The 14,895-nt window shown below is 39.7% G+C and overlaps 1 protein-coding gene across 1 annotated transcript in view; it reads right to left on the bottom strand.

Annotated features, from left to right (window-relative positions):
• Positions 1-12,514, bottom strand: part of cdh23 (cadherin-related 23) — a 247,502-nt gene extending 234,988 nt beyond the window's left edge. Inside the window, exon 1 of the mRNA XM_088086382.1 lies at positions 12,454-12,514. The gene's annotated coding sequence lies outside the window, so the exon portion shown is untranslated. The remainder of the gene's footprint in view (positions 1-12,453) is intronic.
• Positions 12,515-14,895: the final 2,381 nt, after the last annotated feature.

Here is a 14,895-nt window from a genome sequence, read left to right as displayed (position 1 = left end):
CAGTTTGAATAGGCACATTTGTTTTCATTTTGGATTCTTGTTTCCTCAGCATTATTGCATTTCACATTCTGTAACAATACAACCTGCAATGGCTATGTCTGCTACCATTCCTTCCTCATTTCCTTTTGCCTTCCTCCTTTGCTTATACTCGTCTCTCTTGTTGGGCCCGGAAGACCACCCCCCCATACCCTTTCCTCCATCATTGTCCTATCCGAAACAGTTGTAGTCTTGTAGTAGAGGGCATTATCTCGACTCAGTGAGAAGCTCAGATAGAAAGCTGACGGTCTAAACAGATTTCACATTTCCACAACTTGTCCTTTCCTGGAAAAAAAAACCCCTTGCTTTTCTATCCTGTCATTCCCTACTGTTTATATCTATAACACACCTGAGGTATCATGACTAGGACACTCTGGAGCACTTTAAATAGCCAAATGACAAACGCAGTTAATCAAACACAGCAACTACAACACAGAAAACTACAAGACCTAGGGCAAAATCTGTGTTTCCTGTGATCCTCTTTGATGCTCGGTTGGGGTTGATCAGTCTGGATGAGGACAATCAATAAAGCCCATTCCCTACTTTCCTACCTAACAAAAAATAAATAAAATGGCTGTATAGAGAGAGAAAAAAAAGCTGTTTAAGACTCATTCTCTTGTTTTGTTGTTCCCTTTGTTGAATGAAAACACCTCTTGTTGAAAAAGGTGTGATTTCTGCATTATTTCTACATACCATCTGCTTCTCTAAATAGAAACTTTGCTCTATTGATTTTCTTTGTACAAACAGAAATGTCCAGACAATATTTGTTGTCATTACATCCACCATGATGAAAAAAATAACACCCATGGGATTCCTTTAAATGCCCAGTGTGCAGGATTCAGGGAAATAGAATATAATATTCATAAAGCTCTGTTTAATTAGCTTATATTCACCTGGATCTGTGGATTATAGTATTTCCATTACCAGAGCTGTTTATATCTACTTACAGAACAGGTCCTCTTCTATGGAGGCTGCCTTTTGCTTCTACAGTAGCCCAGAATGGACAAACCGAACATAGGCTCTAGATAGGGCCGTTTCCATTTTTGTGTCTGCCATCATAGTCCTCCCACACGCTTGGTAATCGGAGAGTTTCAGTTCTGCAAGCTCACCGCTAGATGTCACCAAATCCTTCACACTGAATCTTTACACTGTGGTCCCAAAAATCTACTGTATACCATGCTATCATTCTAATTTCCATATTCTAGTATATAATGTAGGAAGGTGGTTGATGTATGCATGGTCTTCACCTTGTGGTCTGCCATGCAATTTGTCTTTCTCTCTTTACTACATTTCCCTCCTACCCCTAATCCCTTCCTCCAAATGCTAAAGGACATTTCTGAAATGACGAATGGGTGAATGTCAGTGATGTATACTAGTTAATACAGACATATTGGGTTCGAAAGAGCTGAGGCAGTCATGGAAAATAAAAAGCAGTCGTCCTGCACCAGCTTCCAGCTCTCTGGTCTCACCAGGATGTGGGAGAACTCAATATTTAACACTCTCACAGAGAAAGCACCCCCACAAACTTACAGCTACACTGTACTAAAGCTCGGTGGTCACACTGTCCTGCCTGTCTTTTGCCGTGTCTGTATGGTAACGTGGACTGTGTGTATATCTCGGAGCTCCTTTCACAGCCCGCCTGTGGCATAAGCAAAGTGAGCAGCTCTTAAGGACGCTACTCTGAGCAAATTACAAACCTGACTAGAATAAACATTAATAATTTCAGTATTAACATAATTAAAATTTTATGCATTCTGCATTGTTTTATATTTGTTCTCAGCACTAAGAAACTGTCTTGTATTTTACTTAAGTTGGACCACGTTCATTTATTGTGTTTCTCATCTCTCTTTTGAGAGAGATGAGAAACACAATAAATGGTCAGCAGATTTAAAATGTACTTTGTGATTTGCAAGTGTGCAGACCCACAGTGTTTTTTTTGGGTGGGGACACTAAAGTGTTTACCGAACTTTAAGGATCAGTTCACCCATATAACAAACAGTAATTTTCCAACTCACCCCTGGGTATTTTACCATGCAGGTTTTGAGAAATCCACTGCAGATACAATTTAGGTAAACTGAATTTCATTTGTGATGCTCAATGCATCAACACATCTGACATCTGAAAAACCCAAACAGCAAAATCTCCCTCCAGAAAGACTCCACATGACTCTTGGTCAACTTTTTATTGGAAACTATTTTGTACTGAAGGTTGAAAAGTAGACTGGATATTGATTTGGAAAGACACTTCGCCGCTGAATTTTTTAAATGTCACTTCTCAATATTCTGAGCACCAGAAACAAAGTTCCACACTTAAAAATGAAAACCAGTCCACTGATAATAGATTTTCTAGGAACCATACTTTGACTGCAGCAAATTTCTCAGAACATTAAAGTAATTTTGACCGCATGAATTCAAGATGGAGACATTATTGAGGACACACCAATGAGCATTTTTTGCATTGCTTATATGATCATTAATGAAAATATAGGCCTGTTTAACCACGTCAGAAACTTCACTGATGTATCCAAATCTTTTGTAGCATCAATAAACAACAAAAACAAAAGACATTAAGGTTTTGTTTTAAGTCCAGGTAAAGCAAAAATAAATATGTGTAATGAGTTTGTAACACCACATAAAAGTATTATTAATCACTCAGCCAAATTTGAAAAATTAAAAAATTGCCAAGTGTATAACATAATTAAGTTTCCAAATCCTGGAAAAAAATGAGCAGTATTCTCTGATCTGGGACGAGGGGACGCATCTGCTGAAAGAGCTGAAATGAAGGACAACCCGCTGCGAAGCAACTCGTTCTTCTTTTTCGCATGAGCAGCTAACCCAGTAACACGGACCACACACACACCCAACTGAAGAACAACACTGATGCTACGCACTCCAACGTCCTTTGTAGTAATGTAGCTTTTACATAGTGAGGGAGGGGTTATGTCAAGGATGGCACCAGTGTGTCATCGATCCATAATATGAACTCAATTCTTTATTACACAGTTTACAGTGTTGTTTTTTTTTTACATGTTTTCAACAAGCATTTTCGAACATGTACAATGTTTTAAGAAAAAAATCACAGAATTTACGTTCCCTGGACTTTCATGAATGTTTGCCCATAAAAAGACCTGTCAATCAATTCTGAAATGATAGGAGGTTTTAAATCTGACACTCAGATAATTGACTGTTTTTAAGAAATGGTGGAGAAATGGCATTGAGCACAGACCAGATAAATGAAATTAAATGAGAGCAGGGGCCCTCGAGATTGAGGTAAGTTAGTAATTAGTGCAAAAGCATGATCTACCTTTAGATTTAGCTGAGTATCAGCTAAATTTAAGGTTCTAATAAGTCAGTTATGCATGGGGCAATTAAACTGCAGAGGACAGGGCTAAGCAGAGATGAGGTCCGTCCTCAATACAAGCTGGGCTTCGCTGCAGCACTGTCCCACTCCATTGGCTATGCTGTCACCATCTATCAATCCCTCACTTTCTTCACCCCCTCCTTCACTCTGTCAGAGTCACTCACTGCTCATCTTCTGCTCGCCCCCCTTACCCATATCAACATCATGAACCACTCTCCTTTTCCATCTCCCAAAGCTTGCCTTTTTCTGCCTGTTTTTCTTCGTTTTTCCACTTTTTCTAGACCTCTCTCACTTTTCTCTTCATGGTCTCATCTACATGGACTTATGTCGCTTCCTTTTTTGATTTACCACGCAACTTGGCTTTTCCAATAATATAGGATTCTGTAGTCATTTTAAACAGTTTCTTTGTGTCAAGCTTTGGCGGATAATTGTGTCTCCTGTGTCCTGATGTAAAATGTCAACACAACAAGTACATGTCTTCTGTGGGCCATGTATTTGTTATGTTGTCATGTTAAGTGTGGTTTCCGAGATTTCCCTGTACCCAAAGAGAAATATAAATTATATCTCATCGTATAAATATTTTTTTCAAAAAAAATAAAAATAAAAACAGCATAAACCTTGACTGCCATTAAGCAATTTATTTTGTTTTGGTAAAATAGTTATCATTCACATGTGATTAGTTGTTTTTCTCAGTTATGCCACAGGCATTTGAAAACCCAAACTCTTTTGAGTCTATTTAATCAATTTCAATGTTTACGCCTGTATTACCTGCCAACATGCCCAATATCCTGCCCTGATTTAAAAGGCAAGCTGTTTTAAAGCCTAGAAACAACTATCAGGAACACATAAAGCTCCCACTGGGCAAAGCTTAGGGTGGCTGAGATCCAGGTCTATTTAATGAGTTGTGGTCTTATAGCTTATCTGACAGTAATGTGTGATTAAGGCAGTGTAAAGTGAAGAGTAATATCTGGACCTGCTGTGCTCTCTCCAGAGGGGCCTGCCTGCCCACATGGCTGTATCTCCTGGCTTACAGCACTCGATATTATTGATTACATGGCAATTGTGTCTGACTTGCCTTAACCTCAAAGGAACCCCTTCTCAGAGGGAGTGGTGGGCATCAGCCGACAGCCAAATCTGGATTATCACAGCAAATCAATGGCAGATTTCTGCCCGCCCTCGGCCCTCATGAAAAAGCCATCACTCATTAGCACAGTGATCACAGACAGATTAGCAGACATTTGGCTTTGTCAGGGAGGAGGGAGGGGCAGCGGTGCTCTGATGAGCTGAGTAATGTCTTCCTTCCCGCCCTCCTGATCTCTTCATCTCCAACATGACATGACTTTCTGAATGCCTTGCTCAGCAAACCTCACTCACATGACAAGAATGCAGTGTAAACGGGATGGCATTTGGACTGCAGAGCATGTAGTGCTTTCTGAGTAGATATGATAATCAAACTGACACGGCGCATCGATGCTGAATGAACTATTCACTTAGGTCGGATCGGATAGGAAATTGCTGGTGCTGATGTTCCACTTTCTTAACAAATTAGTAGCCAAGGTCTTTGAAAAAAAAAAAGTTTAAGACAAAAGGAAAACAGTATTGCCTGGACAGTGACGCATCATTTCGGCATCTACAGGGGTGAGCATATTTTTCTGGACTGAACCTTTCAGACAGAATGCAACATGGTTCATAGAACAGCACATTGAGCATGCTCCTTTAAAAAGCACTAGGGCTTTAAGTGACTCAGAATTATGCCAGTTCAACTGGATTTGGCTGTTCAATACAAACATTTGACAATTCATTTTGTTTACCATACAAAGTTTTTTAGTCTGAATGGGCTCTGCATTCAGCATTCATGTGATGTAGTAAACAAGCTTGTACCGCTAACTGGAGATCACAAATGCGCAACAACATTTTTGGCCGACACTAGATATCAACAAAAGCCAGAGACTGTCCTATTAACTTGCTGTGAATTCACCCCTGATGTGGTCTCTTTTTCCCTCTGTGTCGCTGCCTGCATGTCCAGCTGGCATGTTGTGGCTGCAAAGAATAGCCTAAGTCAAAAGCACTAATTTCGCAGCAAGTCTGGGGACCAAAACTTTCACTGCACAGAAAAAAACGACCGCTTGACTTCAAGTCTCAGTTGGCTCAGGGTCTCCTACTGATGTTTTGAGTCTCCAACTTTCAAAGGGCAGCCCCAAAAAGTACCAGTCGAGGTTTACTTCCACATCAGTAACCAAACCTCAATCTTCTAATAACGATTTGAGTTGTCCAGCATCTTTTTAATGTGTTTGCAAAAACTCAATATAAGTCAGATGTTAATAACTTATATAACATGACATCAACAGCTTCTGCCTCAGCAGAACTGTAAAAAGTGCCCGTTGACTGACTTCAGCTGGACTATTGTGTACACACAACATCTACCTTATGTCAGACCATCCTGGATGAGGGATCCCCTTTTGCTGCTCTTCCTGTGGTTTCTTACATATTTTTCCAGATTAATGGATTTTTTAAGGTGGTGGGTTTTTTGCCTTTTTTTTTAACTGAGGGACCAAGGATAAATGGTGTCATATGCTGTACAAATTGTAATGCCCCTTGAGACACATTTTTGATACTGAGTTTCATAACAAAAATTGCTTTGACTGGAGCCTCCTCTCAATAAAAGATCACCAACTCCCTGCCAGGCAAAAAGGAGATGCATGCAGGGGGACAGAAACATGCCAAGTAAAACTGTTCTTCCACTGAAGACACTGCCTGTAACTTCTTTGATCCTGTATGGGCTGACAGTAAAGCTAAACATTGTGAGAGAGACGGGGAAAGCTTACACAGGACCTAGGGAGATGATAATTATCAGGAACAGGATGGGAGCGCTGCAAGGCGCCGCATTACAGCACCCTGTCACAAAACGCTTGAGCAGGCACAACTTATACACACTCTGTGTCCTGTGTTGACCAACACACACTATGTTGTGTGCAAGTGTGAGCCTGTGAGGGAGGGGTTGGGGTTGATTAGTGTTCACTTGGAATAAATACTGGGAGCAAAGCCTCCTCCTGTGCTGCACACTGAGACACAGCTGGGTCATAGAGTGTACTGCATTTGTCAAGTGGAAGCTGAGGAGCTGCGTCTGCAATAGGAAAAGATGATTAAAGACTGATGGTGAAATGATGGGAGGCAACATGTTGATGACACTTCATCTTGACATGTCAGCTACTGCAGTGTCTGTGCATACCGCTCAAGAGACATGGTGAAAGAGGGGGTGTCCATTGAATGGGTAAATAACTCAATATTTCAATGATGAGTCTTTAAAAGACCTCATAATGGACTGCAGGTTCAGACGAGGCCTTGAAGTCATTTACGTCATCCACAGCTGATGTTCACTTGATCATCATTTACATGTCCAGAGGCAATTTGAATAACATGAATATGTTAACTCATTAGAGAATTGTCTTCACATCAGTGTAGTACATATTATCATATCTATAAAACTACATTCATGCTCATCATATTGGCTCACATGATTGCAGTGTTTTACACAACAAAAATCCAAAAGATAATGCTCTATTTCTCAATTATTTATTATCTCATTATGTACCATAAAATCTTAATTTTAGGGTAAGAATCATATGGAGAGACAATAAGTGATGAAGGAAAATGAATAATTGCTCAGGAACATTCAGCTCTATTTCTAGTGTTGTTACAACTGAAAACTCCTCAGCTCAGACTGCAGGGAGCCTGGGTTCAACACTGGTGACAACCAGCTCCTGCAGATTCACTCACAAATACAATTTAAGACACTAGTGCCTGAATACTATGCTGCTAATAGCTCAGGCCCATCCTACATACACCTCAGACCACTTTACTCTGCTACTGCCAAATAACTTGCTATTCCCTAACTACGAGGGTGGCCCTGACCATCTCAGAACAAAATTATGACTGTTTGCTGTCCAAGCTCCCCAATGATGGATGGAGCTTCCCATTGGCATCAAGAAACACAAACTCTACACATCTTCTGCTGCAGTCTGAAAACTCACCTGATCAGAAGGCACCTAAAATAAAATAAAATAAAATAAAATAAATAAAACAATAACTCTAACTTCTCCATCTCTGACATGTTTCTCAATGCACAACTTGAACAGTAGTATCCTTGAGTATCCTTACACTGTGCACCTTCATTCTTCTTTGTCTTGTTCAATAATATCCAGATTATGGACGGGTAAGCAGGTGAGCAGAATGTGCTAAGCAAATAGATTACTACATCTATAATCATTACAATGAATGCTAGATATAAAATGGTGTACAGAACAAAAACACATATTGACTTCCGTGATAAAAACAGTGCAGCCAACTGTCTCTTCCGATATGAGTTTTAAAAAACCAAAGAAACATGCTAGGAAAAGGTGTGGAGGATGCAAGCAACCATGCCTGCTGCTGCCGCCTCCTTTTTGCCTGAGTGCAGACTGACATAACAATCTTAGCTCTCTGATTTTAGGCTTTTAGTGTTTTTCTGGACAAATTGTAGTGAGAACATAATGATACACTCCATTACTTTTTCCTCTCATCCATCTACTGATAAAAACAGCACAGATCAATACGCTGTCATGCCCCTCTTGTCCTCTGCTCACTTTTATTCCACTGAATCATAATGTTAGCAGCTTCAACACTGTTTCACCATGTAGACAGCCTTTAATGTTTTTTTATGAGACAATGAGATGTATTGTTAATGAGTTTTCCTTGTTTTATACTGTAATCACAGCATTAAAACAGCATTTATCTCAATGTTTATTTGCCTCAACTCTCTACCAGCCTGTGATTTTTCTGTCTTCTGTATTCAAACATTATGCCAGTAAACAAATTCAGAGCCTCCGTAATGTGAAATGATTGCCTCTCCCCCAAATTTTGATGCCAGTCTGAAAATGCCTGTTTCTTCGCCAGCCTTACTTTTCACTTGGCCATTATCCACTGCAATGAGCTTGGCAAAGCTGTCCCAGCAGAGGCCTGTGTGTATATCAGACAACATAAACACAGACAGCTGTGTCAGAGGGCAGCCGATAGCCTGTAGAGACTCATTCATCTCCTTTTGTCTCCCTCTTTGTTAGAGTGCAGTCATTCTAACCCGCCAGCAGCTGACTGTTTCTATCCCGGTTGAAAGATCAAAACACACCATTTAGTCGCTCCTCTCCAGCACAGATGACCTTTGCATCTCAACACTTCACCTCTCTTCTCATTCAGCCCTCCCTCCTATCTTACTTCACCCTCATTGTCTCTCCTCGCGTCCTGTCTCTCTCCGTACTGTTTCAGGCCCACTTCAGGGCAGCATGCCAAGCATAAATACCAACAACAAGGATTTGACACACAACAAAGCTGCCATTAAATTGCTGTTTTGTTTGTTTTACATGGCATGGTTTATTTGCAGGGGAGAATGTGACTTGAAATGGTAAATGCTACCAGCTTTGATATGAATCCCTGGTGTTTTAAAATTGAGGAAAAAGGCCTTCATTCTTCCTTCAGAAAATTTCTATTTCCAAATTCCTTCATAATGGTTTCACACTTAGAGAATAACAAATCAATAGAAGGAGACAAGAATTAGAAGCAAAAGATACAACAATATTACTGTGGGCGGATGGGTTTACAACCATCTATTTAAGCCATCATCATCGTTGGCATTATCATCAAAAGGCATTAACACTGAATACTTTTACAGGCACACACTAAAACTCCACTATTCTGAATATGACAATATTCAGAATTTGATGCAGGTCATGTAAACAGCATACTCTGTTTAGATATTCTGCATTAGGCCTTTTTCCATTTTTTTTTATTAAGATATGAGATATGTTGCTATAATTCAGGTTTTAAAAGTATTATTTGGACATGTGGGCAGCAATTTGGAATAAACATCTCAATTGGGATTTTTACTGCAGTTAGCAACACTTGGCCTCTTGCCTGTTTACAGTCAGCTCTGTGCGTTGCCATGGATACACTGTAAACAAAAATAACTTGTCAGTAGTTTGCGAGGATGAGGTAGAGATGTATGCCAAAAAGAAAAGGCAACATCCCTGGTCAGAAGGAGAAACACTTACTTTAAACATTATGAAAGACTTCCAGGTGTCAGGAAATGCAGAAATATTGCAACGTCTACATTTTCAGGAAGATGGTTGAAGGAATAAAAGAGGGAGGCTGTGCGTAGACGGTCCAACAAGTCCACCACCAGTACGAAACTTTTAAAAAGATTAGATTTTGATGCTAAGAAGCAAACTGGCACAAGCAGCTTCAGTCATAATATACATGGCTGCGTGTGAACAGGAATATTAGTGAAATATTATTTTCATTAGCCATGTAAACAGCTTGGTTGGAATACTGTCTTTTTTTTGGAATGAGGGCAAAAAGTGGACTACTTTGTGCATGTAAATGCATTCAATGACAGGGTCTACTGTGAGCCTTTTGCCCACCAAGACAGAAAAGCATGACTTCACATCCATAAGGACAGCAGCATGCAGGCGCTGACGGTTCACCTGTAATACAACTGGCTGAGCAAAATCATCTTCTCAGCCCTCCCCTCCTCTCAACCTGTTTTCTTCAGTTCTACCCGACTGCCTTGGCTGATTTAATGACCACAAACAGCTGGACCAGGAGAAAGGTTTGGAAGCGTGCAATGATTATAATCACAGGTACTGGGAATGTTGTAAACGCAACTCAGAAAAGGTATGAAATGGACATTTAAGGTCTGTGAGTTCTGTGTCGACAGCTGTCACATAGAGACCACTGTGCTCAAACTCCAACAGTACTTAATTCTGTCAGCAGAATACACCACCATATAAATATGGTTGAACATTTCTGTAGCCCTATGAGCTCATTGTATTTAAGTACTCCGATATCCTCAATATGTGTAAATATAGAAACAAACACCTTGAAATACTACATTCATGAGCCATTGCTCAATAGTTACTCAAAAGTGGGCATATAAACAATTCAGATGCTTTCACACCTTGTAATCAATGCCAAACCATTGCCAATGGTTGCACTCACATTTCCAGATTGGCAAAGCTACAAGAATTACATCAATACCACTGAAAAAAAAAGAGATGCTTCATTTTAATACTTTTCCATGATCTACAGTGCATTCTCTCCCTATCCTGCTGCACAAGTTTACCATTCATCAATTTTACAACACTCCCATCCTTTCTTGTCCTTACACCTCTGCTCTGCTCCCTGTCTCAGACCTCATAGGATAGTCCAGTACAGCCACTGTATCTGCAATTCATTCTTCTATCACTCATATTGAGTTTCATTTGAGCCTGTCAGTCAAGGTGTCTGTCAGATATGGACTCTCCGTTTCACAATTTTTTCTTCCTCCTTCTTGTATTCTGAATGAATTCAGGGACAGTGACAGACACTGTGAAAAGGAAAACTGTCAGAGGTATGCTTTCCTTGCCTAATGCATGAGAAACAGCAGCAGTTTCTCTCCATCTCATCATATACATAATGTAAAACATCAGATTATTTGAATGTGAAATAATATAGTGACAATCAATTTAAAAACATTTATGTTACACTTAAACTCAGCAGAATAGCACCACATCAGTGCTTACACACTGCTGGTCCAGTGACAGTGAACCTACAACCTGGGATTACTGAGGCCAAGATTTCCATGCAACATATTTCAGCAGGAGACAAGCTTGGTTACTCATCATATGTCATGTCATTCTGGTTCTGCAGACCCACCTGAAGTACTCACATCCATCAATGTGCTGTATAATCTGATGGAAACAGCAAAATGATAGTCTAAAGAAATTAAACAAAATATTTGTGAATTTCTGATTGTGAGTAGGTTTTATGTATGCTCACAATTCAAACAGAATACTCCTGTGACTGTCAAATATTGTACTACTGGTGACCATATAAAATAGTCAGTATGAAATCATTTTCTGATTTTAAAAGAAAAAAAATGCCATTATTATTTACTCTTCATTTGCATTTAATCTTTAGAGCTTTTTGCTTGATTAATCAGCAGTGGTTCAAATGCAGTCTGCCTTGCTTGGAAAAATACCACCAACATCAGAATCCATCCTCATAATATTGTTCAGACTAATAGATATGCTTTCAGTACAAAAACCTATTTTTCATTTAACTGTGATTTGGCCACTTTGGGCAAAACATTGTAGCTGGTAATGTCTGGGTTCTTAGGGCCAGGGGGTAAAATAAAAACTCCAGAAAAATGTCATTCAACTGCTTTACTCTACAAAGTCATTGTTGCACCAGCTGCCTATAAAGCAATCCATGCATAAAGACTAAAAGGCCATTATATAAAATATTTAACAAGTAGTATTGCTGTACCTACAGTTACAAGATATATATATATATATATATATATATATATATATATATATATATATATATATATATATATATATATATATATATATATATATATATATACACCCAGGCCGCAGGATTAACAGTTAGATTCCCAAACTGAGTGGTGTTCCCCTTTAACCTGGCGTTGCGTCGCTGCCGCGTTCAGGTGACACATGAATAAATAAGTGGGCATCGAGGCGCTTCCCAGCAGGCACCTCTTGAGTCACCAGGGCTACCTGAGATAACACTGTACACCTGACACCTCTGCGCAAGCATGTACACCACCTCACATTTACTAGCCGCTTAATTAGTCTTATAAAATATGTCGTGATCAAACAGCAACAGTTGGAGCTACACAAGATAATTCAGATGAAGTGGTCGCAGATGCGTTATAATATTGCCCAAAACCTCACCGATCCCTCGTTGGACTGATTGCTCATAATCAACCAACTACTTCTAAAAACTCTTCCACTGGTGCGCACATCCAAGAGACACAGCACAACCATATGCCAAAGTAAGAGAACTACTAGTGCGCGTAAAAGTCGACAATTACACACGACTATCGCAGGTGGGAAAGATTACACTACATACTGAAAATCATTATCCTTTGTGTGAAATTCTCTGCCGCAGTGATGCCCCTAACACTGCTCCGTGTCTATCAAGTCATAGCAGCATGATCATGTCATTATCATATTGTCCTACCTTCCTCGTCCGTGTCCGTCGCTGGCTGAGCGCCTTTAGATTCGATTGCCTGTCCTGCTGTGATGCGTTACCAAGTATCTGCTACCCCCTCTCGCTCCCTCTCTCCCCCTCCCTCCCTTCCTTCTCCTCTCTCTCTCTTTCTCTCTCTCAATATTTCTCCCGTTAGCTTTACTCTATCACCACCAACGCCCTGGTCATTGTAAATTTCACTTCCCAGTCTTCAGAACTACCACTGCAAAACATAAACCTTCAGTTGTGTGGCGCTCCTATATAATGTCCCGTACTTCCTCCGCTCCTCCTAACCCAGGGTTACACTCCAGAAATCCCAGCACTTACAGGTGAAGCCTCATAGCTTTGAAACAATGTTCCCAAGACATATGATTCTATATTTCTCAAATAATAAAAATACACACAATTCTGTTTTATGTAATCTAAGATGATGTCTATATTTTGCATTTTACGCGAGTTGAATTTAATAGCTTTTTTTTTTTTTTTACAGATGGCAAATATAAGGCATGGCCCTGCTGTGTTTGCCAGTGAAAAATGTAAAATAATTACGCTTAGCTGTGCTGACAAATCATTTGAAAGCTTCACGGAAGAGGGCTGAATTCACTGAGATTAAAGAGATCTATTTATGAGCCTCCTAAATAAGCTTATGAGCTAATATATTACACAGATTAAATTTGAAATCCATTATTTAACCACAGAGGTCATGGATGTGAGGAGCAATAGCAGTGTGATAGCATCACCTAGTGTAGAGAAGATGAATTACAAACAGGTGCAATGGCCACAATATACAAATGAATGCTACCGCATAACTCTGCTCTCCTTTATGTAACTTTAACATGTAAGCTTCCAGTTTATAACATTAACGGGCTGTATAAACTATTTAACTGAAAGTCAGTAAAACCTCATTTCAGAAAAGTGAACACTCCAACTCATTTTAGATTTGACTAAAACATTTGGATTTACAAAACTTTTTACCAGACCAACAACTTGATCTGCTCATCTATAACATTAATTTCTATCAGAGTCCGATCTAAGCTCTTTGTCTATATAAAAACTTAAACATCAGTTACAATCCAAATAGAAAATGGCATAGAACCCATAGAACCCATTTTCATTCAGATATCTTGATGTCAGAGTTCAAGGGATCCCTGTGAAATGGCCATGCCGTTTTCTATCACCAAAATTTAGCCTAACTTTGGAGCGTTATTCAGCCCCCTTACTGAGAAGCTAGCATGGTTGGTGCCACTAGATTTCTTATGTCTTCTAGTTTCTCATGATATAGATTCTCACATCACATAGCTTTAAAACTCAGCCCAATACTGCCTCTAAAGATAGTAATGTCCCCTGGCGACAAACGCTGTTTAAAAAGTTATGTACCGACCTTGATTGCATCGCATTTAACGCGTTAATGCTGACAGCCCCAGTAATTACCAATCTTTGCCTCTTCTGGCATGGTTGTTGATGTGGCCGGGAGATCTTTGGACGGACTTGAGTGAAAAATTACTGAGACTCGGCTTTAGGGTTAGAGACTATACACAACATAAACCAATATACACTTCACAATACAAACTATAGAGGGGCAAAGGTGCAGGAACCCACTACTGTAAAGATACCCTATCATCTGTTATTGTGGAGAGACTTGGTGGCCACAGGACACCCATCTGCTTTTTAGGACAGCAACGCATTGCTATACAATCAGAGTTTCTTATTCAATATTCGAAACTGATGTCAAATCAGTGTTCCACAATAAGAGTGCCAGTGTGAACATTTTTCATTTAAGTGCGCAGTTATTTTTGGTAAATCTGTAGCCCTTACAAAGACACAATTTTAACACAGTAACACATTTAAGGAGCTGTATTCAAGATTTAGATCTATGATTTAGAGTCTGGGACAGGACTGTCTGTACACAGTTCAACATGGAGGTGTCTGAGCCAGCAGCCAGCAGTTAACAGCACTTACTCTTAAAATAGCACTAACAGTGCCAACAGAGCTTACATTATTACATGGGGAGTGGCTGTTGCACTTGTATACCAACACATATCTGATAATAGCAGTAACCACAGAGCAATCAATAAATCAATCATTTATTTTTCACGTGGAAATATTGAGGGTGCAACTCCAGTGAAATGTGCTCCCATCAGCTCCTTTAATTTGTGCATTGTAATTTAGTTCTTCCTGTATGATCTTACGCTGATGGCTACTGCCATTATGATTGTCCATGTTGGTTGTGTAATGATTGAACTGTTCGCACATCCTGACGCCAACAAGGCAGCCGCATGGTTGCTTCTCAAGAAAACGCCAGCTCCACACTAGGTGGGTTTCCATTACAGATTTGCGCAAAACTTAATCGATATTTTCGAAATTTTGATAAAAGAACCTTTTAATACTTCTATACTATTGCATGTATGCATTGAAGAAAGAACTGATCTGTGT

The sequence above is a fragment of the Plectropomus leopardus genome, chromosome 13 (genome assembly GCF_026936395.1).
Source record: "Plectropomus leopardus strain MGB_pleo_1.0 chromosome 13, ASM2693639v1, whole genome shotgun sequence".
Lineage (NCBI taxonomy): Eukaryota > Metazoa > Chordata > Actinopteri > Perciformes > Serranidae > Plectropomus > Plectropomus leopardus.
Note: the sequence above shows the minus strand (reverse complement) of the source record. Positions and strands in the feature narration are given on the sequence as shown.